This window comes from Macaca thibetana, chromosome 3 (assembly GCF_024542745.1).
Source record: "Macaca thibetana thibetana isolate TM-01 chromosome 3, ASM2454274v1, whole genome shotgun sequence".
Taxonomy (NCBI): Eukaryota; Metazoa; Chordata; class Mammalia; order Primates; family Cercopithecidae; genus Macaca; species Macaca thibetana.
Window position 1 is genome coordinate 44894051 of NC_065580.1, and position 25778 is coordinate 44919828.

General features: G+C 36.9%; 1 protein-coding gene and 1 pseudogene across 1 annotated transcript in view; one reads left to right on the forward strand and one right to left on the reverse strand.

Annotated features, from left to right (window-relative positions):
- Positions 1-25778, reverse strand: part of FOXP2 (forkhead box P2) — a 595047-nt gene that overhangs the window by 361359 nt on the left and 207910 nt on the right. The gene's annotated exons all lie outside the window — the stretch shown is intronic.
- On the forward strand, positions 25058-25349 carry LOC126949824 (60S ribosomal protein L36-like; annotated as a pseudogene).

Below are 25778 nucleotides of genomic sequence, written 5' to 3' on the forward strand. Positions count from 1 at the left end.
ATCCTTTCTCTCTTATATTTAAAATAATAGATATGGAATTCATTTTTCTGTACTTGTACAGCAAATGGATTTCTCTCTGCGTAAAGCCAATGAGAAAGACAATTTCACAATGTTTAATAGTATGACAAAGGCAATGTACTGCTGTGCTGATTTTAGTCTGAGGCAGATAAACTCAAATTACAGTTTAACCTCTGGTAATAGGAACTATCCCATTTTGAAAATATTTGTTGTAAAATTAAAATAAATAATGGATTGTCATTGTATAAAGAGAGGCTCTGATGTGTTTATATTCACTGGGGCGTATGCCCATAGATGGTAGAAAACATGTCAAAAAAATCACATAAGACACGACTTCATGTATACAAATAAATACCCTATGTAAACTAATGTGTGTAGAAGTAAATTTGATTATAAAATATGGAACAAACTAAGAATATTGAGATAGATATAAATCTGCCAAAGAACTAATGCCTTTCAATACACACAAGTTCTCTGTGACATTGATGACAATAAAATTAATTCTGCTTAAATATAAAATCAAATGAGGATCAGCCATACAAAACCTAAATCTCACTCACACACAAACACACATAAACATCAAACAACAAAATAAGTGTATATAAACACAAAATCAATTTGGTATACAAAATGTCACAACACAACTTAATTTACAGTAAACACTATATTTGACACTAACAAATGTGAATACTAGGTTTGTATGAGATAAAGTACTACATTTTTTTTAGAATGTGGACTCTAGCCTTAGAAAAATCTGGTTCCAAATACACGCTTCACCAGTTAAAATGTGTAGATTTTACTTAAACTCTCTTTGTCCCAGCTTCCTTGTCTGCAAAATTGAAAAAAAAAGTCTACTATAGTAACTGCTAGGATTCATTGAGACTATATGTGCTTTATTGCTGTGCGTCTGTATATAGCAGGGGAAAATTAAATGTAAATATTTATTTTATTTATTTTAATGTTTTGTAGAGATAAAGCCTCACTATGTTGCTCAGGTTGGCCTCAAGCAGTCCTCTTGCCGTGGCCTCCCAAAGTGCAGGGATTGCAAGCATGAGCCACCACACCCAGCTTAAATGTTAAATTTTTAAAATGAGCTTTCGTATTATCAATTATCTGGCAGGGCACAGTGGCTCATGCCTGTAATCCCAGCACCTGGGGAGGCCAAGGCAGGAGGACTGCTTGAGTCTAGGAGTGTGACACCAGCCTGGGCAATATAGTGAGACTCTATCACTACAAAAAATAAAATATTAGCTGGGCATCGTGACATGTACCTGTAATTCCAGTTACTCAGGAGGCTAAGGCAGGGGACTGCTTGAGCCCAGGAGGTCTAGGCTATAGGGAGCTATGACGGCACCCACTGCACTCCAGCCTGGGTGACAGAGCCAGAGCTTATCTCAAAAAAAAAAAAAAAAAAAAAAAAAAAAAAGTAATTCTCTGAAATTCTCATGGCATTTATTTTTGGCTAAAAATAAAATCAACACAGCACAGAAAAATTGCATGAGCTTTGGAGATAAGAAGGTCTACAAATCAAGTTTGGCTTTTTCTATTTAATAGCTGTGGACAAATTCTTAGTCTAAGCTTTCTCATATACAAAGTGTAAATAAAAGTATTTATTTTGAAAATGTTTTTGGAAATTTAAAATGAAATAATGTAAACCAAAAATGTACCTGGAATGGAAGCTCAATAAATTTGATTCTGTTTCAAGTACATGTCATGGAGACCCTACCAGCTTGCAAAGCATCCTGAATTAAAATTATAAAATGCATAAAATTATATATTCCTGTATTATCCCCTGTGCCTCATACACACGTTTGCTGCAAAAGGAAGTAGACAGTAATGCCCTGGGATTATAAGATGCTGCTCTAAACAATTGTTTGTAGTAGATTTACTGGTAAAGTAGAATGGGAACTATTTTTAACGAGGCAACTTTATTTAAAAGTTAATAGAGGCCAGGCCAGGTGGCTCACACCTGTAATCCCAGCACTTTGGGAGGCCGAGGCAGGCGGATCACGAGGTCAGGAGAAAAAGACCATCCTGGCTAACACGGTGAAACCTCGTCTCTACTAAAAATACAAAAAATTAGCTGGGCGTGGTGGTGAGCGCCTGTAGTCCCAGCTACTCCGGAGGCTGAGGCAGGAGAATGGTGTGAACCCGGGAGGCGGAGCTTGCAGTGAGCCGAGATCGCGCCACTGCACTCCAGCCTGGGAGACAGAGCGAGACTCAGTCTCATAAATAAATAAATAAATAAATGTTACTAGATATTCATGGTTGCAGAATAGCAAGGCTCCTTGTCACCTACTCTCCTAAAACTTCTCCTGGGGGAAGGGGAGGGAGGCTGCCAGTATATCCCTTTTGTCATACAAATAGAGAACAAAACGTCTTTCCTTGTCTGGAAAAGTTCAAACAACGGTGAAATAATGCAAAGCAAATTATTTCCCATAGAATTTTTAATTTTATATTTAATAAAGTAAACGTTGCCTTAGGAGCACAGGAACCTCTAGGATATGGAAATCTTTAACTTATTGATGAAGACAGGGCTTGCCCTTCCTCCTTTCTTCCATAGGTCTTTTGTCTTTGGTAGGCTTCAAGTTTGCCAGGAGCTAGAAATGTTCTCTTTTCTTAGGGTGGAGTTGAGAAGGCTGTGCCTCTGCAGGGAGGGGCCATATATTTTGTGTAAGTCTCACAAGATTGCTCAAGGTAACTTAAGAACAGAGACTGGAAGATGCAACATGCAGTTATGCAGACTTGTGGAACAGTTAAGTTGAGCACTCATGAGAGACTCTGAGAATGACTCCTCAACTATTCTGAGGATACATAAGTGCTACCTGCCACACAGGACGGAGTGACTGAATAACTGGAATGTTTTAGATCCCTGTGAGTCAGTATTGAATGTGCTGCCAGAATACAAAAATAAACAAGGAAGTTACAATATAGTGACATGGGAGCAGGGAAATATAAAAAACAAACAAACACAAAATTAAGTAATTTGAACAATGAGTAGTTCTATAGTAGAAGCATAATATACAAAATGCCATAAGAACATAGAGGTGGTAGGGCTGAATTACACCTGGAAGACTTCAAAGAAGAGTTGACTTTTCAAAGCAGGGTTTTGAAAGTTGAAGTGATAAAGAGAAAACTGAGGCAAGTGGCCAGTTCTCCTGGGTATCAAAAATAAATACATATTCATGGACTGGCATGATGTATTCAGGAAGTGATGGGTAGTCCAGTGCAAGCAGTATACAACCAACAAATCAGAGGTGACCTAACTGAAAATAAAGGAAGCAGAGTGCTGGGAAACGGTGGCTTTAAAAAGCATATATTATGAGAATATATGGGAATGATCCCACCTCATTCTTCTACTGAACAGGAAGAAACAGGATGCTTTATCTAGAATTCCAGTATGACTCCAAATCTGAAATCTGCATCAGTGATGGAAACAATGAGTAGATTTTCTAGGGACCTGAATATTAAAGATTGCACTTTTAGACTCTGCAATGTAGTAAGTTAGCAAATAAATAATTATAAAAACAGAATTCAAAATGTACAAATTGGAACCATCTATATGACAATACCCAATTATAAATCCAAATAAACTAGCTGCCAGTAACCAAAATAACAAGTGTCCATATTTTTCTTTGTTGATTTTCCTATTGAAATGACCACATATTTTGGTAGTTCATATGGTTTGGCTCTGTGTCCCCACCCAAATCTCATCTTGTAGCTCCCATAATTCCCATGTGTTGTGGGAGGAAACCAGTGGGAGGTGACTGATTCATGGGGGCGGGTCTTTCCCATGTTGTTCTTGTGATAGTGGATGGGTCTCAACAGAGCTGATGGTTCTGCACACCCTCTCTCTTTGCCTGCTGCCATCCTCATACACTGGGACTTGCTCCTCCTTGCCTTCCGCCATGATTGTGAGGTCGCCCCAGCCATGTGGAACTGTAAGTCCAATAAACCTCTTTCTTTTGTAAATTGCCCAGGCTCAAATATGTTTTCTGTGAAAACGGAAAAATACTGTAATACAAAGAGAGTCATCATGCTAAGTAGAAGACATACTGTAGTGAAGAAGCACCAGAAATTCTTCATCTGAATATCTAAATTGGAACTTGAAGAAGAGGTAGGATTTAAATGAGTCTAGATCCAGGAGAAGCATTTCCAGAGGAGAAAATAAAACAAAAACAAAACCCTAACTAAAGCCTCCTCATCACTCCCCAAACAGCCCACATTTCAGTGAGTTAAGAAAATTATTAAAATTAGAACAGTAAATTGGAAAATGAAAAAAAATTAGAAATTTTTTCGAATCAGAAATGAGAAAAAATGTGAAAAATTAGATTAGAATGAGAGTGATTACTTGATGTGGCTCCAGAATTGCAAATTTAATTAGGATTGTCAGGGCTGCCCTTATGGAGAAAGTGACAAGCAAAAACTTCAAGGAACTGATGGGAGTTAGCCATGCAGATAAATGGAGGAAGAGCAGCCCAGTCAGAGGGAACAGCTGCTGCAAAGGCCCTGAGGTGAGAGCATACTTAATGTGTTTAGTGTGTTTAACAAACAGCAAGAAGGCTACTGTGGCAAGACCAGAATGAAGGAGAGGAAGGATAATAAGATCTGAAATTAGACTGTAAACCGTCTTGTAGATCATCTTAAGGATTTTTTATTTTATTTTTAGGAAATGGCAGTAGATCCTGAAGCAAAGGGAGGCAGGGGATGAAGGGTTTTAAATGATGATATGACATGATCTGCATTTTAAAAGAATCTCCTTAATTGCTGTGCTGAACAAAAACAGACAGCAGGGGATCAATTGTAGACTCAAACTAACTAGAAGCTATGGCAAAATTCTAGGCAGGAGGTGATGGTGGCTTGCATTAAGGCGGCAGATGTGGAGATAGTACGAAGCAACTAAATTGTGTTTATATTTTAGTGGAGCTTCCATTCACTAGCTGACCATAAGACATTAACTAAACATTTATTATGTGCAAAGCACTGCAGAGTTTAAATATTATCTTTTAATTTTACATTTCCACTGTGTCACTTACCATCCCTACTCTCTCAAATCCACTCACCAAAATAAAGTATCTCTATGTTATTGGTTTTGATCTATTGTTTACATTCAAACATATCCACTGTTATACCAAGATAAGGTGCATTATAGCTCTAATGACTGTCTCTCAACAGGTGATACACTGGGACAACTGCAAGAATTGGGAAAATAACAGAAATCTCACTAGGTACCCAGAATTCCTGGGAAAGATGGAGGACCAGGGAACGTGGGTGGAGGGAATAACAAAACAACTAAAATTTTATTTAGAAGTAATCAGAAACAAATAGCTGAAAATTCTACTTTCACTTCCCCAAGAAAAGTTAAACCAGACTTTAAGCAGACACTCCAAGTCCTTGTCCTAATATTGAGACTTAGACTGGAGCAGGCGATTCTGGATAAGTTTTCCTATGGACCCAGAAGGTGCCTTGAAGTAGGATCAAGTACCTCAATCACTTGTTAATAACAAAATCTTGTTTATATCATTCACAAAGCAATTCATTTCTTTAGAGGAGAAAGAATATTAAAAAAATACTAGAAAATTTTTTATAAAAGAGATTTTGGGTATCATGGGCTTATGTCCTAAAGACTCTATAATACTTTCTAACTTTCTGACCTCATCTCCTAAAATCCTGGCCCTCTCTGAGCAGTGCTTTAAACATGCAACTCTCCTAGGCTTTTGCATTTGCAGTTTCCTCTCTTGGGAATGCTCTTCTCTCATACCTACAGGGCTTGCTCCTTTGTCTCCTTCAGGTCCCTACTATAAAGCCACCATACAAGTTAGGTCTTCCTCAACCACCTTATGTAAAAAAGTTCCATCAACGTCAGTGTGTATTTTTCTCTTGCTTTGTTTTTCTTTATGGTGCATATCATCACTTAGCATATTATTCACTTTTACACAAATATACTGTATCGTCAATGAAAAGTAGGGACTATACCTGTTTTGTTAACTGTTAAATCTGTAGTGCCGACAACAGTGCCTTTCACACTGTATATGCTCAGCATATATGCTGAATGAATGAACTGGTCGAGAACATGATGTTGGAGAATAAGAGTAATGCATATTTTGATAAAACACTTTAGATAATTATACATGTATGCACAGTTGATCCGTTTTCTTGCTGATTCCGTATTTGCGAATTCACCTATGTGCTAAAATGTACTTGTAACTGAAAAAGCAATACAGCACTTTTGTGGCCATTCACAGACATGTACAAAACAGTAAAAAATTTGAGTTGTCTGACACACACATGCCCAGCTGAAGTTAGACAAGGTGACACTCTGCCTTCCTGTTTCAGTTCTCAATACTGTAAACAAACGTCTTTTTCACAGTCTATTTAGTGCCATATCTGTCCTTTTTGTTGCTGATTTCACTGTTTAAAATAGGTCCCAAATGTAGTACTGAAGTGCTGACTAGTGTTCCTCAGTGTAAAAAGGTTGTGATATGCCCTATGGGGAAAAGATGTGTGCTAGTTAAATAAGCTTTTCTCAGGCATGAGCTATAGTGACATTGGCTATAATGAAGCAACAATATATATTAAATACAGTGTTTTTAAAACAGAAATACACATAAAACAAGGTTATATATTGATCAACTGATGGAAATGTTCTGACCAGAGTCTTACAAGGAACCTAGCCCTCCCTGTATTCCTCTGAGGAGCAATGGTTCAGTGTTCACTAACTCAGTGCTTGTGGTGACTTCATAGAACATAATTACAGCAAGTAACAAGAATTGACTGTATTTATGTTGTGTGTGTGTAGGTGTGTGTCTGTGTGTGCGTGTGTGTGTGCATGTATGGTGATTTTCTTTTTTATAATACAAGGGACAGAAAATAAAACTAAAAAAATTTAATAGCTGGTGCGGATGACCAGAACACTGTAGCCCAAAATAGAATATTTCATGCAACAGTATGGTCGACATTTACATTCATAACATGGTTTTATTAATTAAAAATGATTGAATAACAGAGGTCTAATGGAATAGAAACCGAGGAACCAGATAAGTCTAAATTTAAATATTAACTGAACCACTTACTAGCTGTATGGGCTTTGGCAGGATTTAAACTTTATGCTCCTCAGACTCCTCTTCTATAATATGGGTACTTTGAACATTAGATAAATGAGAAAATGTGCCCAATACAATGCCTAAATCATTTTCTTGTTTAATGAATATTAGTTTCCTTCCATTCCCTATTAAATTCCCAGGAAACTTCCTATAAAATTCCCAGAGAGGAAATGTAAACATTTAACCCTCACAGAGTTTTGGAAAAAGCCACCACAAAGACAGTGATGGAACCTGGATTGACATTGGTTAGTGTTAGGGAGGCAAAGTATATGCACTTGGCTGACAAAAATACTATCAGATTTTTCTGGCAAATGTTAGAATGTTTAAAGGTGGTGCTTATCATTTTAGAACCACTTTTTTTTTTCTTTCAGAAGTAAACAGCAATGCATGAGAAATGTTAAATAAACAGCCATTTATATAATCATTGCACACAGGACACAAAAAGCAGCATTATTTTATCCATTTTATTAATAGTTTTAGTGAAATATGGAGACCATGCCTCACAAAACACACAGCTGTTGATAATAAGACAGATAACACATTACAAATAAAATCATTCTCCTGATTTGAGAGACATACCTTATCAATTGCCAATATAGCTTCTTTCCAAGTTTATAAAGTGGTCACCTGTTTACTCATTTATTCAGCAAGTGCTTATTAGGTACCTACTACATACTAACATGAGGCTAGGTATAGGAACACAAAGATGAATAAGATAGCCTTAAACTTTCTTAGCCTCAAACTTTTCTTTAGTCAAAAGATCACAGTTATTTCATACAAGACCATATCTTTATATTAATACAATATCATAGGCTTTTTCATCTGATTGAACTATGTGAAAATTGCTCAGTGGAGATTGTTCAGGTGATTCGTAGCATTGCAGGTCTATAGTCCATACACTACCCATGCTGTCTGAAGGAAGCAAAGAGCAAAGGTGCATCTATGACAGCTTACTTAGTAAAAGCAGCTAGGGCAGAGCAAAATGACCAGAAATTTTACCAAACACAGCTTTTTACAGTTTTATCTGTCAACAGAAAGAAAACAGTTTTATATATTATATATATATAATATAATATAATAATATGAATTATTATATTATATAAAATATAATGCTGTTTCACTACTTATGATAATCTTTCAAACTAATGTGACCATATTCCATAGCAGAAAAAAAAATGTAATTAGCACTGAGAACTCAAATACACATAAATAAAAGTTTCACAGAATATTCATCCATAATGGCATGTATTTTCTGTTTTATTCTGTTCTTTTCTTTTCTTTTTGGTTTTGCTTTCTGTTCTGTTCTATTTATTCCATTACATTTTTAAATATGTTGGTTAAAATCCACTAAATTAATTTATAAACCACTAATGGAGCCGGACTTTCAGTTTGAAAAAATATTGATCAGTTACAATTAGACTCAAGATAAAATGTTGCATTATAATTACCTTAGGCATAATATGTACAGGTGATACGTGTTAGAATCATATATCCTTTCTTGAAGTTATTTTTAACATTATACAGAATTATAAAATTTCAAATAATGAGCATATTTTTGTTTTACCTTTAATAGATTAATAATTTAGTAAAATGGAAACGTAAGATTATATTCTGTGGCATTTTTACCAAAAATTCTCCATTTTAGAGACTGTCTTTTCCAGAAAGATGTTCCAAATAATCAGTGGAAGTATCTTTGAAGATTAATGTCCTTAAAGTCATGTGTAAATTGTTATCACTGAGCCAAATAATTCATCACAGAAGAGCCAAAGCTATGTTATTCTATAAACTTATGTTCGTAGTGGTGTCTTTTAGCTTGGAAACTTTCAGACACAGAATGTAACCCCACATTTTTATTTCCTTGAATTACGCATGTAGCAAATCTAGAAACTTTCCTTATTTTCAGAGAATTTCTGGACTCTGTATGTGATCGCACCGTGAAGATGTTCAGTCACTGTATTTCCCCCTCTTCACAAAAATGGTGGGTTATAAAATACTCTGAGACACAAGATGCAAAGGCAGGAAGTGAAACTCTATAAAGACCTTTTGATGAATTCTCCATGAGTCTCTCAAGTTTCTCCACATTCTGATAGGTGTGCCAAGAACACATCTTGATTGCTCTTGCCCCAGGCCATTTATCAGGGTTGTGTTTACAGTTTGCAACTTTGAGGAATTAGGTAATGTTTCCCTTGAAGACAGAGCAGGCTAGCTTACTGCTTGCTACAAAGTGGTGGATTTCCCAAACTCACTGCAGCTCCACAGCATGCAAAGCATCCATCTGGGCTGTAGACATCGCTCTGAGACTTGAGGCAAGGGGAACCAACACAAAAATGCTGTTGCTTATGCTGCCTGCTGTGCTATAATTCAGTTATTTGACTCTGACCCTGACATCTCATGTCTCCTGCCAGTATCCATTAAATAATAATAGACTAATTATTAGACTATTAGGTAAACTCAAACCCTAAACCCAACAGGTTTGACAAAGGATAAGATGTTAACAGAGACATGGTTTTCTGGAACAGGAAGGAAAAGGGTTCTCTGGATCAGGTTTGAAGAAATGAAAAGGCTCTCTGGGTTCCATAAGTGAACATTCTCACCTATGTAGTAGATGAGGGATGAATAAGGACTCATGAATGGGAGTTAAGATAATGTTTAGAGGCTAAACAGAGAGAGACAGAAATAAAACAAGCTGCTCAAATGATACCCTGATTGCTCCTCACTCTTCTAAAAGCAAAAAGAATATGTTGTTTTCTTGACAATAGGATAGCAAGTCCAGCAACCAAGGACAAAAGGCAATGTGAATGTGGCTACTGAATCATGGAATCCCCAAACCCAAAATAAATAATGTTGGCAATCAGGACTTCCCTATTCAATATGGAGATTTGGGTGAACTGAATACATTAAAGTTCATTTGGTTGAGTGCCCAGCAGGTGGCCACTCAAAAAAAGTAAATGCAAATAATAATAATAATAAAGACTGGGCCAAGCTCATGCATCTGGCTTCTGTTGCAACCTCCTCCTGCCCCACCCAGCTTGGCTGGTAAGGAGAATAAGACACTGGGTGCACAAGTGTTAGAAGGCATTAAGAACTACGATGTGAAATACAGCAGCATGTACAGGGGCATGTACAAAAGAGGCTCCAGGGCCCAGGAGGTATACAAGAAAGAGTTCCCAGAACTAAAGCACCAAGTCCACTGCAAAAGGTTAAAAATTAAAAGTAAAATGTAGAATAATAAAGAAGATTTTTTAAGAAAAGCCTGCCATTCAGTTTCCTTCCCACTGCTCCTACTGTCTCTGTAAACTTGACCCCCTACTATCATGTACCCCTCCTCTCTGTTCTCCTAGCTGGGGAACGACATAGTTTCCTACCAGTTGTCACTCTGGCCACCAACTCATGCACACATAAGAAACTCTGGTTTGAGTTCCTGCAAAAGGAAAACACACCAGAATATAACTAAATGGTGTTGAGCTAGGGTTTGCACTGGGGGGACTCTTGGAACAATTTAATAATGTAATCTTGTGGCTTCTACTGCTGAAGTATATTTGGCATTGGTGAAATCCTGCCCCTGTCTCTCCTGGACCTGGCTGGATACCACTTTCACCAATCCACAAGGCCATCCTCCTGCCGTGACAGCTAGTAAGAGGCCAAGACCCACAGAAGCATCACCACTGACCCTTTGTCAGCAGGAAACAGTTATGGAAGACTGACCTTTATCCATTTCCCCAAATAACTGGGGTCTTGGACTCTTGAGGGAGAAAATGTTACAACAGGTCAGTCAGTCATGAGCAGGGCAAGAGAGGCTCGTCCCCCACCTGACACACATATATCAGGAATGTCAGGTGACTGTCAAGTGATGGTCAGGTGGTTGTTAACTGTCTCTCTAAAATAACTGGTCACAGCCAGCGCCAGGGAAAGGCAGTCTCCTAATAGATAGAAAACACCTGAAACTGGTGATCCACAAGTTCCCTATAAGATCTCAGAAGGTGGTCGAGTGGACTCAAGCATGCGCAGGCAGACAGCCCGCCACCAGGGAAGAATCAGGGGAGAAGTAACACAAGACCCCGGAAGTATGTCAACATATAAAGCCCCAAGTCAAAAGGCTGAGCTGCACACTTGGCCTCTCAAGTCACCCACTTGGCCCTCTTCCAAGTGTACTTTACTTCCTTTCACTCCTGCTAGAGAGCTTTTTAATAAACTTTCACTCCTGCTCTTAAAAAAGTGTTCTTTAAATGTCAGAAGAAATCCTCCTATTCAGTGATGGCCATATGAAGACGGGCGATAGAGAGATGTGCACTTTCACCCCTATGTCCCCCACTCCACCTCCCTAATTTCTCCCAGGTTGTCCAACAACAACAACAACAACAACAACAACAACAAACAACACAGAATCTAAAGAGGAGAAAGGAAAACCACAGCTTCAACTAGAAACTCTGGTGCCTTCCAGAGTACTCAAAAAGACCATTTCCAGTAAAATAGTGCCACCTGCCTGATACTGCCACTGTACACCCACTTGAAAAAAAAAAATAAGGCAGCTAATATGCTACTATGCTCTCCTAACACTTGACATATGGAGGACTCTTGTGACCCTCGGGCCTGACATTCCCATTTGAGGGTAGGATCAACTTGGACATGATGACTATTAAGCTAGGAAGGGCCTTCATAGGCTTCTGTAGTCAAATGGAAATAGTACATTCAAGAGCCAGTTAGCCTAGTCCTAGTGGCATCTCAATTTTGTATGAACAAGTGGCGGCTACCCCTCTGGGGGAGACATTCACCCTAACACCACTCAAGGTAAAGCTGCTATCTCAATTGGTCCCTCAGTTTACAGACTTCCCCTAAGTGCCTGGACCTGCTTCCCTGATACTCTGGCTAAGCTGAAACTTCATGATGTTTCTTAGACTGCTGCTGCTTACTTACTCAGCTAGTGGGTGTAACTCAAGGTAGCAATAACCAAAACTCAACTTTATGAGCCTTGTCACATTTTTACTATATCTTGGACTGTTGACAATATCCCAGATGTTTGGTCTACCACTTAGAAAAGCAGAGACTGGCAGATTAAAGATACCTCCCAACAGGTGCAGTGGCTCATACCTGTAATCCCAGCACTTTGGGAGGCCAAGGTGGGAAGATCATTTGAGGCCAGGAGTTCAAGACAAGCCTGGGCAATGTAGTAGGACCGCATATCTTAAAAAAAAAAAAAAAAGAGTTGGGTGTGGTGGCATGTGCCTGTAGTCTCAGTCTTCAGGAGGCTGAAGCTGAAGGATCACCGGAGCCTAAGAGTCAGAAGCTGCAGTGAGCTATGATCACACCACTGCACTCTAGCCTAGACAACAAAGTGAGACTCTGTCTCTAAGAAAAAAAAATACATCTCCCTTTAGAGCTGAGAACTATGGGGAAAAATTTGTAGCTGCTGATCAGAGAGTCTGAGTCATTCCTAAAGGTGACCACATTAAAAGTCTGTTCTCTGATGCGATCAATTAGAATTAAGATGCTGATCAAGCCTGTCCCAGCCAGACTACCACTATTGCTACCTGTACCATCATCATATCAGTCATGGCTGTGGACCCACCATCATAAACTGGACACACAATTCAGAATTCTATGTTTCTGATGCAGAAGCTACCACTGCATGCCAGACTTATAGCACCTGCTATAAACTGGTGCCCTGGTATAGTGGTACAGGAAGCCACACTTCTTATGGTGATTGTCAAGAACTGAGAAAGGGTCTAACATTATAGATAACAAGAAACCAGTTTCCCGAGCTTCAGCTTCCACAGAGTGACGAGAAGAGGGCCAAGTGACACTGCACACAAAAAAGATCACTTATCTTAGGGAACCAGTATATTTTATAAAAGGAATTACACTTGTCTAATCTTTATCTCAGAAGGATACATTGTCTTTATTATAACAAAAAGTGAACAAACCTGCTCTCTGCTGCAAATAAAAGTTGTATCTCTAACTTCCAAAACTGTTTGCTATACACATTCTGAAAAGATTAGGTAGTATTTCTGCTTACAAGATATGTAGAAACTTGAGAAAATCAACTTGAGAGAGTCAACAGCATTGATTCCACCTGCCCCTGGCAAATTGACTATATCAGTCTTGTGTCTCCCTCTCAGGTCTACTGCTGTTGATGCTTCACAGCTGTTGAGACTTTTTTGGATTACAGTGACACCGTTTCAGTCTAATCAGCAAACTCTGGCCATGATATTGTGGCCCTGAAACTTAACTATGTCATATTTTCAGCTTTATGGACCACCTACAGATGGACAATTCTACATCTTTATTGCAAAGATCACCCTACAATAGACCGCAAGCCAAGGTAACTGATGAACAACAGTCCATGCTTCTACCTTCCACAGGCATCTGGATTGCAGAAGACTGGTACAGTATCCTCAAAAAGCAATTCAGAAATATTTCTGGTCCTTTATCTCTCATCTCTTTTTGGTCTACACAACTTAGCAGGACAATTTGGTCACTAAATATAGCTATCCCTTAAAAGGGTTTATCGCCTTTGACCATCTCCTGGATAATGAGTAGGATGAAAAGGGTGATGGTTATATAGACCTGTTTTGAAAATTTAGGATTCTACTCTGAATGTTTCTAGATACGATGTACTTATCCACAGTAATCCTCAGTCAGCCTGGTTGGTATCCCTTCCAGGTGGCAACTCACTTATGAGGAGTCCTAGGGAGTTCAAACTACTTGTAGTTCAGTCCCTTGTATACTCTAGTTGGATTAACATAATCCTAGGTCATTAGTATAATGACCAATTGATTGAGTATATTGTTCGCTGAGTCCCCCACAGTGGCCTATGAGGGCCAAGGTGGGCTTATCATAGGTTTCTATTTTGTACAAAAGCTCTTCTTCTATTCCCATCTTGCCCTTTAAGATGAAAGATGGAGATGAAACTAGAGGATGTCTGGAAAAAAGATGAAATTATAGCTACTGGATTGTGGCATGCCAAATTTGTGGCTATGAAGTGAAAGCAATAATCCTGACACTAAGTGAAAGGACCTTCGACCCCGGAAGGTGAGAGGGGAGGAACAATTGACGCTCCTTCCCTCCTAGATCTAGTGCCACCGCCCAGCAAAATAATCATACGGTTCATTTAAGTAAAGCAGCTCCTGCAGCTGGTAATGTGACCTGTTGCTCAGTTTATCATCCCCATCCACAAGCTACAAAAACAGACAAGGTAATGTGAACATCATGACACCTAAACTATTTTGTTGTGCCTGATGCCATCTTTGGCAACTCCTAAACATCCTCTCCCCATCCCGACTGCCAATATGTATTCAAACACATAAATTAATCCAACCTTATTTAAATATCCCTAAAATGAATTCATGTTTCTCCTGATGCCCAATTGGCTTTCGGTTATGAAATGTATGGCAATCATAGTGCAGCTAGCTATTCAGTGAATCTGCCTGTCACTTAACCAAACTAAAGTATAAAGATGATCCAAATAAAGCTTGGTAATGCATCTTGAAGAGAACTGATGTACCCCTTTTATAAAGGAGAAAGGGCCACAGAATGCATCTATGTGGGGGTTCTTTTCTGGTCCACCTATTCCCCCTGCAATGATTGATAATGACACTAAATATCAGTGTATCTGTTTTTTTTTTTGGGGGGGTTTTTTTTTTTTTTTTTTTTTTTTTGATATGGAGTCTCACTCTGTCGCCCAGGCTGGAGTGCAGTGGTGCGATCTCGGCTCACTGCAAGCTCCGCCTCCCGGGTTCACACCATTCTCCTGCCTCAGCCTCCCGAGTAGCTGGGACTATAGGCGCCCGCCACCTCGCCCAGCTAATTTTTTTGTATTTTTAGTAGAGACGGGGTTTCACCGTGTTAGCCAGGATGGTCTCGATCTCCTGACCTCGTGATCCGCCCGCCTCGGCCTCCCAAAGTGCTGGGATTACGGGCCAGTGTATCTGTTTAAACTCCATTGTGCAGGTCCTTAACTGGCCTTAGACTACATCTTGTCTGGCTAAACTAAGACCTACTAGTCCGTCCTGGCTAGTTATTCAAAATTGGCTGAGTCAAGACTCTGAGGGGCATAAATGAGGTCAGCATTTACAGGTGGCCTTAATCCTGCTGCTTGAAATCCTATTAATAGTAGCCTTAGTTAAATGCTGTATGAGACAAATTGAATGATTTAATCCTAACCTCTGTCACTCAAATTAATCAGAGTGGACAACAACGTCACAAACTCATGAAAATTCACCAAAAACCAAGACAGCATATTTGGTAGGCAGAATAATGGCTTCCCAAAGATGTCCACATCTGAATTCCCAGAACCTTTGAAAATGTTATGTTACACAGTGAAAAGAAATTAAGACTGCAGATGGAATTAAGATTATTAATCAGCTTATCCTAAAATAGGGAGATGATCTGGAATTAGCCAGTGGGCCCACTGTAATCACAAGAGTCCTAACTGTGGAAGAGGTAGGCAGAAGAGGCCAATGTCAGAGTTATGGGATCTGAGAGACTCAACCAGTCATGGCTGGCTTTGAAGATGGAAGGAGCCTCCAAGCCAAGAAATGTAAGCAACCTCTAGAAGTTGGAAAAGGCTAGAAATCAAATTCTTCCCTTGCACCTCCAGAAAAAAACAAAAACAACAACAAAAAAAAACATGTCCCTCCTGACACCTTTACTTTAGACCAGTGAAATCCATGTCATACTTCAGACTTCCAGAACTTTAAGATAATAAGTTTATGTTGTCTTAAACCACTAAGTTTGCAGTAATTTATTAGAGCAGCCATAAGAAACTAACATAGTGCAGGGTTCAGACTTGATAAAGACATTCTCCATGAGCTTCTGGCCCTCCTATACCTTTTGCCAGATGCACTAAGAATACAGATTCTATGCAGTTTTCACCTGGCGTATTTCTTAGGGTTGTGTTTGCAGTGAATAACCTTAAGGGATAAGGTATTATATCTGGGACAAAGAGCAGGTTTGCTTATTGCTTTCTATAAAAGTAGCAGATATTCCTAGCTGAGTGTTCCTCAGCTGTAATGAATACCCTGTGCGTGCACAGGATCCATTTGGGCCATACTGTATCACCCCTGCAGCACTTGGGAGCAAAGGAAACGAATATTCACGTGGCTTGCTGTGCTGTAATTACTCTTTTCGCTCTAAGAGTTTCATGTTTTCTGCCAGAATCCACAAAACAGCAATAGGTTGACTTACTACATGTAAATAGGGTAAAATCAAGTATCAGACCTGGTACTCTGGCTAACCTAATAATACACTGAGCATCCTATAATTTTAATATATATAACTTCTGTTCTCCAAACCACCTCAGATTAGGGGTAGCACAGAAAGTGATGGCTTATATTATTTTTCATTAAGATTAAAATTAGTTTGGCTAAAGTGTAAAAAAGAAAAAGCCCAACTGCTTTTTTTATGACTCTCCTCTTCTGCCCAAGGGACAGTATGTACAAGTGGTTAAGACCCACTCACAAGGGCCCAAGTCTGGTTCTTCTATTTATTAGCTACGTGACCTTGGGCAAGTTATATAATTGCAAAAAATGGGAATAGTGGTACCCACATTATAAGACTGGTGAAATATTAAATGAGTTAAGATGTATAAAGTGATTAGAAGACCTGGCATGGAGCAAACACAATAAACTTTGAGTGTTTTTATTAACTGCGTTTCAATGATATGACATCAGAACTAGGGAGCATCCAAGGAGCTAGTGGGAAAGAAGGAACAATTCCTCTTCCAGTTGCAAACTTCTTACTGTACAATTTCCTCATAAATGTGTAAGGACTGGATGGAATATAAAATAATGCTTTTATAAGAATCATTTTACAGAAGTTGTACTGAATATTGAGAATCATATTTTAAATAAGAGTCATTTAAGATAGCTCTCAAAAGTAGAATTTATTCAAGAAATCTACCTCTGTATTTCTCTGTTACAGAATTTTCAGTGCATTTGAGTAAAACAAATCTGATTAACACTATAATTTAATTTACTTAAAGGATATGTAAAACTTCAAAAATACTGTTATAAGGAGACTTATTCACAGAAGTAAATAAAATAATTATGAAGCTGATGAAATGAATATGTAAGCCATTTTACAAGAGGGATATACTTTTCCTTCTTTTCAATGAACGTTTAAAGCTCTCCTTCAAGATCGTGGTAAATTCATTGATCTGTGAAACACAGTGCACTCCAGGGAGGCAATTCAGTTGACGTTAAATATCAAATGATGAGATGAATAATGATCATACCTTTTGGTAATTAAACGTCTTACAAACCTTTTAAATGATTCAACGTCAGAAAGTCAAATGAGGTCAAGCATATTGTATTTTTTCATTCTTATATTAATGATACAAATGACAATCTTTTTAAAATATCCAGAATAAGACAGCATAGTAAAAATTTTATAAAATATTTAATGATAAAATATATATCTAGCTTACTATTTGTAGAGTTAATGCCTTTTCAGCACACAGAATTGCTTTCTGTTCTTAAATGTTTTATTCTATTTTTAAATGCCTTTAATGTTGCTTCAGAAACATTTCAAACCATTTTTGTGGATGTGCAAAGAAGAACATGTGGGAAATAGTTAACTATTAACAGTAAAGACAAAGTATCATTAAGAGAACATGGATTATAGAGAAAGAAGTATTCTGAACTTCAATTTATGAAATTTCCACATGTACACTCTCTCTCTCTCTCTCTCTCTATATATATATATGTGTGTGTGTGTGTGTATGTGTATGTGTGTGTGTGTGTATATATATATATATGTATATATATATGAATGAGACAGAGTCCTGCTCTGTCACCTAGGCTGGAGTGCAGTTGCGCGATCTTGGCTCACTGCAACCTCCACAACCTGGATTCAAGTGATTCTCATGTCTCAGCCTCCCGAGTAGCTGGGACTACCGGCATGCACCACCACTTCTGGCTAATTTTTGTATTTTTAGCAGAGACAATTTTGTCATGTTAGCCAGGCTGGTGTTGAACTCCTGGCCTCAAGTGATTTGCCACCTCAGCCTCCCAAAGTTGGAATTACAGGCATGAGTCACCATGCCCAGCCTCTATTTTAACAATATAAAAGTGAAGGATAAAAATGAATGATTTTTTTATTTACAAATTTTATTTATTCTGCAGTCTAGCATTGAGCTTCCCCACACTTATTTACCATTCTTCACATGATTAGCCACTAGAGTTTAAGATGTAAAACTTGGAAACCCATATTCATTAAAGACCTTTAGAAGCTAGAGTGTTTATTTTGTTTGCTAAAGGCTACTTTCTGTGGCCACAAGTACTAGGTCACTTGTAATAGCACAAGCAAACAATCCTATAGTAACAGCTTTAAAATATTTAAAGTAAATCCACCTACCTATTTGTTATTACTTAGACTACAATGTACTATATATCTAATTATAATTGCATTTGAATTCCTTCTGTTAAGTATTCGCCATACTTATTCTCATCAATATACTTAAAAATTATTAAAGATTTCATAAAGGTATAAAGCCTGCAGCCATAAAATGTGAAATAATAAATAAGAGAATAAAACATCTCATGTTTCATTCTTAGAGTATCAGTTTAGGCAGTCAATATTCTACTTTTACAAACTTTGTTTAAAATTAACTTATTTTACAAATTATTAATCACAGTGAGTCACAAAGTTCACAACTAACCAATAACTAAACTATAAAGAAATGAGTTAACTTGCCCCAAAAGTTGAGATTAAAAGTATATTATCAATAAGAAGATTTTTTAAAACCTCTAACTTCATATTTCTAAGGCAGACAACAAATAGAAAAGGGTGAGCAGATTAAAAATGCAGAAGGAGTAAAACTCTGGTTATAAAAGAGATTAAACAGGAAACAAAGGTTTAAAAATGATCTACAAAGAAAAGAGGTAAGGAAAATGATTACTAGAGGGCATGAAAGATGAATGCTCTATGTGCAGTCATTCTCTGCTCCAGTGCTTTGGTCAAACAAGCCTTCTACTAACATCCCTCAATGACTTTCAAATTCACTTTATAAGTTGAGATTTCCTTTAAAACATCATAAGTTCTTTAATAAGTATCTCCTATTTCGCAAACATGTCTTAAAATCTTCCCAGATGCAAATATCATTGCCTTCAATCATATCTCTTTTTGTATGTGTAGGATTTTTCACAATCACATAGTCAAAATTCCAAACAGCTCAATTTTATCCTCAAAAATCATTTCAACTTCCATGTTATCTGTGACAATTACTTATTTAAAAATAAGTGATATGGGGTTTTATTTCAACTATTCAAAATTGTATTAGCTACCTATTGCTATGTAACAAATTATGACTAACTTGATGCATAATGGAACATGCATTTATTACCCTGCAATTTCTGTAACTCAGGTATCTGGGCATAGCTTAGCTGAGTCATCTGCTCAGGCTCTCACAAGATTGCAGTTAAGGTATAAACCAGGCTGTGTTCTTTTTCTTGAGCTCAGGACCCTCTTCTAAGCTCACTTGATCGTCGGCAGAATTCATTCCTGGATTTGTAGGATCGAGATCTCCATTTTCTTTTTGGCTCTAAGCTGGGGCTCCTTTCAACTCCTGAGAGGCTGTTGACGGTTCCTTACCATGTGGCCATTTCCCAGTCTTCTCAGAAACATGGCAGCTTTCTTCTTCAAGTCCAGCAGAATAATCACTTGCTCCAGTCTGCTACAATGGAGTCTCATATATTTATGGAATGACTATTCTATCATCTGTGCCATATTTGTTAGCTAGAAACAAGTCGTAGGTTCCACCCTCACTCAGTGGAAGGGAATTATACAAAACTTTGGCTCATTATAGAGTTATCTTTCGGTGTGTCCATCACAATAATTCATAGGTTAAAATTACAGATTCTAAAACCAAACTGCTTAAGTTTAAATACTGTCTCTATTCTTACTAACTTCAAATTATGTTTATTTTAAAATGGAATAAATGATAGTATGAACTCCTCTTGAAGTTGTTGAGTATTATATGATTTAATATATTTAAAGTGCTTTTAAACTGAGAAGTACGAAGCAAGTAGGAACTTCCATATAGGTTTGCACTAATAAATGAGTATTTGTACATATATATAAATTTCTAAAACCCAATGGTTTTACCATCAAAAGTTCATATGTTGTGACTATACAGATGTATATGGTGATTTCTCTGAATGAATCATATTTGCACATGTGTGAATGCATGCTCTACCAACCACTGTTATAACATGGAGATTCCTACAAAAATTTGAATTAGTTAACAAAGATCAAAATATGGAATTACATGTAAGACAGCAGTCAATAAATATTGTTAAGTAATCATGATAATTACAATCTAGAAGTTAAAATTCAATAAGAGTAAATTATGGGTTGACTTCTACTAATCAACAGCCTCAGAGATTTACTTCTGCTTTTTATCATTAATCACTTCTGCTTTTTATACAAATGACTAATGATGAACTTGTCAAATGTTGTCATATAGTGATGGGTGATACTTCTACCATTTTAATTACCTTCAATGAGCTGCCTAAAAAGTATGGCAGAAAGCCACAGAGAACTTATACAAATCCCAAGTACTGGAAGTCAGATGCAAGGGAATCATTTTAGAAAGTTAATCTTTCTAAACAAACATTCTTAGAAGGTTCCTCCAAGTTATGCTGATAAGATAGGGACTTTATTTTACAGAATTACAAGATGTTATACTTTTAAAAGAGATGATAGACACCCAGTGCAAAATGTCCTTTTCATTTATGTCATTTTCCATAAATAAATCACAGACCTGAACTTCAGAAAGATAAACACATTTGTCCAACTTCACAGATGGTAGCAGAGATGAAGCACTTAGGTCTCCCGGTACCAAAACCAAAGCTCCTCAGTGAGGGGCATAGCACTATTTAACAGGAGTTTTGAAAATTATGGGGAGAATTTTTGAATGTAGCAACAATTTGAGACATGGTTAACATGTGTGGACAGGAGTTATGTTTGGTAGCCATCCACAATAATGAGGAATGCTATCACATCTTTCAAGACTTTCTCCAAATATTTGTGAAACTAAAAAACTTGTGACTAGACCTAACCTTATTTTATGTATGAAATAAAGGTATTTTTATATTCTTAATATAGAATGAATTTTCCAGAAGTTCAATGATGCTTATATCAAAGTAACATGTGTTTTGTTTCTAACTTGTCCGGTTTTCAGCGTTTTGAAAAACAGCACTAATGATGGTCTATGTATCACTCTTTTTGGCTGTCAAAATTATGGCTATTCTGCAATTAGGGCATTTATATGACTATTTCGTTAAGATAGAGAATGTGAATTCCAATTTGAGTATATCAACCATTTACATTATATTGCTTTTTGAAATAATATATCTCAAATATATATCTAAAAGTTTACATTTCATATTAGTAAAGGGAGAATTAAAACATGGTTGTGTAAAAGGGGATTTGTATCTCATTCTCATGGGGCTAAGAATCACATGGCTTAGTCAGTTCTGTCTTAGGATTAATTCTAAATTATCTCTCACAATGAAAAGGAGTGCTTTTCAGATTTTATGAAAGACAGTTTTTAAAGATAAGCCAGTTAGCAGCTAACATTTACATGTTTTGAAAAGTGTACAGATATCAAGGAAAAAAAAAAAACTCTCCAAGTGAAAATTCCAGTTTCTAATGATGTTGTGATTCACAACAACATTGTCTTTATAGGTATTAAAATTCTGAGCAGAAACACAAGAAAAGATATATTAAATCTTTATTACTAAGAATGCTTGAGCAATGAGGCATCTGGTTAATTATACCTATAGTAGTGTACTACTCAGAGAATTGCAGCCAGTTGAGAATAAGAACTTTTTCCTATTTTATTTTAATACTTGTTCTTGTTTCAGGAAAAAAATGTGTTTGATGAACAAAGTTGAAATAATATAGAAAATAATTAAATATATAAATAGGAAAATGAAAATCTTTTATATACCTGTCTCCCAGAAATAATCAATGATATTTTTGCATATAATTTTCTAATAAATAAATACATATTTTAAGGAAAATATGTTATTTAAATAGTGCTTCACACCTGCATTATTCATTTATCTAAATATTATTTGTTATTATATTGTTTTATATACTCTAACTTAACCAGTTCCCTTTCCTATGGTTATATAGATTGAATCGTCATCTGTGATGTAAAGAAATATATAATCTATATATCTAATTGCCTAAAGTATAATAATAAGAACCAGAGAAGCAGCTATCTTCAGATAAGAAAAAACTAGTAGCTTAAATCTCTTTTCCATTCCCTTTCAAAAATCCCACCAAAAGTGAAGTTGTGTGTGTGTGTGTGTGTGAGTGTGTGAGTGTGTGTTAGGGTAGTTGCTGGAAGAATTGGAATAAGCCTTCCTGTAAGAAAATGTCACAGAAATTGCAAGGAATATCTATGTCAACCTGAAAGTGTAAATGAGTACTGTGTAATCCTTTGATTTCCTTAAATCATTTTCAGAAGACAAAAGACAAAGAAACCACTTTTCGATTCATTTTAATAACCTTTCTGAACTCTTGGGAGATAAACTTCTATTCCTGTTTTCCCTATTAAGCTCCTCAGTCCTCTTCCCTAAACCCACCCTGCATTATGCAAATAGAAATCCCTGTAATGTGAAAGTCTGGTGAGAGTCCGACTCCTCAAATAATGATTAAAATGAGTATATTAGTTAGAATATTTATAACTTTAAGTGACAAAAATTCTACGTCAAAATATATTAAATAGAAAGTTACTATCTCAGTTGATCAAGAGGTAGAAAGGGCTTCATGTTTAATAAATTAAACACTAAATTTATTTATTTATATAACTTTAGAGAAGTTACTTCACATTTTTTAATATTTATTAAATTAATAATAAAATATAAATAAGCTATACTGGGAAAAGAATAGGATCATCATAATTGGTTTTACCTAGTCAGGATCCACCTCTTGGAACTAGATATGGGGTCAGTTTCCCATGAAGTATATGCTATGTATAGTAATAAAGTATGTCTTAATAATATCAGAGTTCTGTTATCAAAGAAAAAAGAGAAGAAAGGATATTGGAATGACAACTAACAGCTTCTGCTTCAAGTAGAATATCCATACATCTTCACCCAAGATAGTCCCAATACATACCTATTGCTTGGGGTAAATACTAACAGAATCCTTTTTACTCACAAAAGCATCTTGAATGATATATTGTATAGTTACTTACCTTCAGCAGTATTATTTTTAAGATTGCAACATTCAGTTTTAGCATATTTTTGTTATAATTATGTAAGACAATTAAACCTATACTGAAAAAAGTTTCAGAATGCATGTTAGCCTACTAAAATTTTAAAGTATATGAAACAATCCCTTTCAGTTGACTGAAACACTAAATACAAGTCATTCTTTCTAATTCTGTATGTATGGTTCATGAGTTCTTAGTAATATTTCCACACCTTAGTCCACGTGTCTCTATTTGAAAGAAAAGTGATTTATTTAAAATGCATTCTATAATTCAGAAGTTAACTGATTTCGACTATGCTAGCTTCCAAAAATTTAATATGCAGGTGTGGAACTGCATCATAAACCTCTTTATGCTTAAATTACATACTGTGTTTTAGGCCACGAGTGAAACCACATGAGAGGAGAAGTTGTTCAATAGTCCTGGGCAATAGAGTTCTGGAGAGCTTTGAAGCTAAACTGCCTTAGTTCAAGTCTTAGTTCTGTCACACAGTAACTAGGTAACACTGGGCAAATTATTTAACGTTTCTGAGCCCCACACCTTCATCTGTAAAATGAAGATTGTATTGCCTTCTACCTCACAAGTATATAACAATTAGATTGTGAATATTCAAGGAGCTAATGCTGGTGGATAACTGAGAAGAATACCTGACACTGCAACATGTTGGATAGTATTATTAATGTTATTACTATTACTTTTGTTACTATTCTAAGCTCACGGTGCTGACTGAGAGACCAGACAGTAATACCAAAGAACATACACTACTTAATACGAATAATGTAAAGAAGACAAGCATTTTGCAAAGGAGAATGAAGCATAAAGACAAAGCAGGAACAAGTGGTGAACAGAGACACAGGAGAAGTCAAGGGTGAGCACAGGAAATGACTTACCAAGCACAGCTCTTCTGCTACAAGTTCTCTGATCTGCAGTTTGGCATGTTGCTACAAGTTTAGAATACATTGTTAAAGGATCTAAGCCTTGTCAGATTTCCATGTAATGTTGTTCTCATTTTGAGAAAACTTTTCCTGACACATGATTTCCTGGGGGCAAGTTCACACTCAAAACCAAAATCTCAAAAGAAGGAAATGGTTGGAGTCCATAGCAAATAAGATGTACTTCTAGATAAAAGAACAGACTTTAACATTTTCTGATCAATCAGAAGGAAATAAGTATAGAATATAATAATAAAGATAAGTATACAATATAAGGGCACTGGAACACTAAACATAGAGCATTATTTTCATAATACTGGGTAACTGATTATACTTTCAGCACCACTACATGAGGAAAAACTGCAATGTGATAACCTCTCAGTTCACTCACAAGGGAACATGGAGCATGTTTATTCTTATTCAGCCTCACATACTTTTGGAAACAGCCTGAACCGTGAAACTGACTGAACCTCGAAACTGACTGAATCCCATGGAGGGAAAAGAGTCAAAGTCATGGTCAAGAGCTAAAGCAGCTCTTGACTGACAACATTACTTTAAAAGGCAAAACAGTGTCAAGGATTTCTTTCAGATGGCTTATTGTTCTTATGAGAATGCAATGTATCCTTTATGTCTAACTGCGGCAGGGTTGGTGAAAATCATTACAAAAAATAGTTAATAGTAGTGCGAACTGATGGACTATTGCGCACTTTGAGGCAAAAAATGCTTCTGCTACGGCCACCATCGAAAAGCAGCAGCCCTAGCTCTGGGTAACCCCTAAGACCATGGGCCTCAACAAGGGCCACAAGGTGACCAAGAACGTGAGCCAGCCCAGGCACAGCCGTCACCACGAGAGCCTGACCAAACACAACAAGTTTGTGCGGGACATGATCCGAGAGGTGTGTGGGTTCGCCCCATAGGAGCGGCGCGCCATAGAGTTACGGAAGGTCTCCAAGGACAAACGGGCCCTGAAATTCATCAAGAAAAGGATGGGGACACATCCGCGCCAAGAGGAAGCAGGAGGAGCTGAGAAAGGTTCTGGGCGCCATGAGGAAAGTCGCTGCTAAGAAAGACTGAGCCCCCTGCCCTGCCCTCTCCCTGAAATAAAGAGCAGCTTGACAGAAAAAAAAAATAATAATAAAAAAAATAAAAATGCATATAGTGGATATAACTAAAAGTAAGCATAAATCATCACCTGTGAAACAAATGAAATATATTAGCAAATTTTTTTAAAAAATTATACACATTTAAGAGGGGCACAGATGGAAATTATCTTGAATTTGGAGAAACCACAAGATACATTATAAGAGAAAGTATTAATGTAACAGAATCTTTATAAGGTTGAAGAGAGATACTACCTTTAATCAGCAACTTCAGAAATTTTCTTACAAAATTCTTTTATTGATCTATCCTCTATAAATGTTTACTTTTCATCTGACCCAGGCAATCAGAGATCTTCATTTCTCTGCATCGGATGTTCAAAATATCTTCATGCAAGGGCTCAGA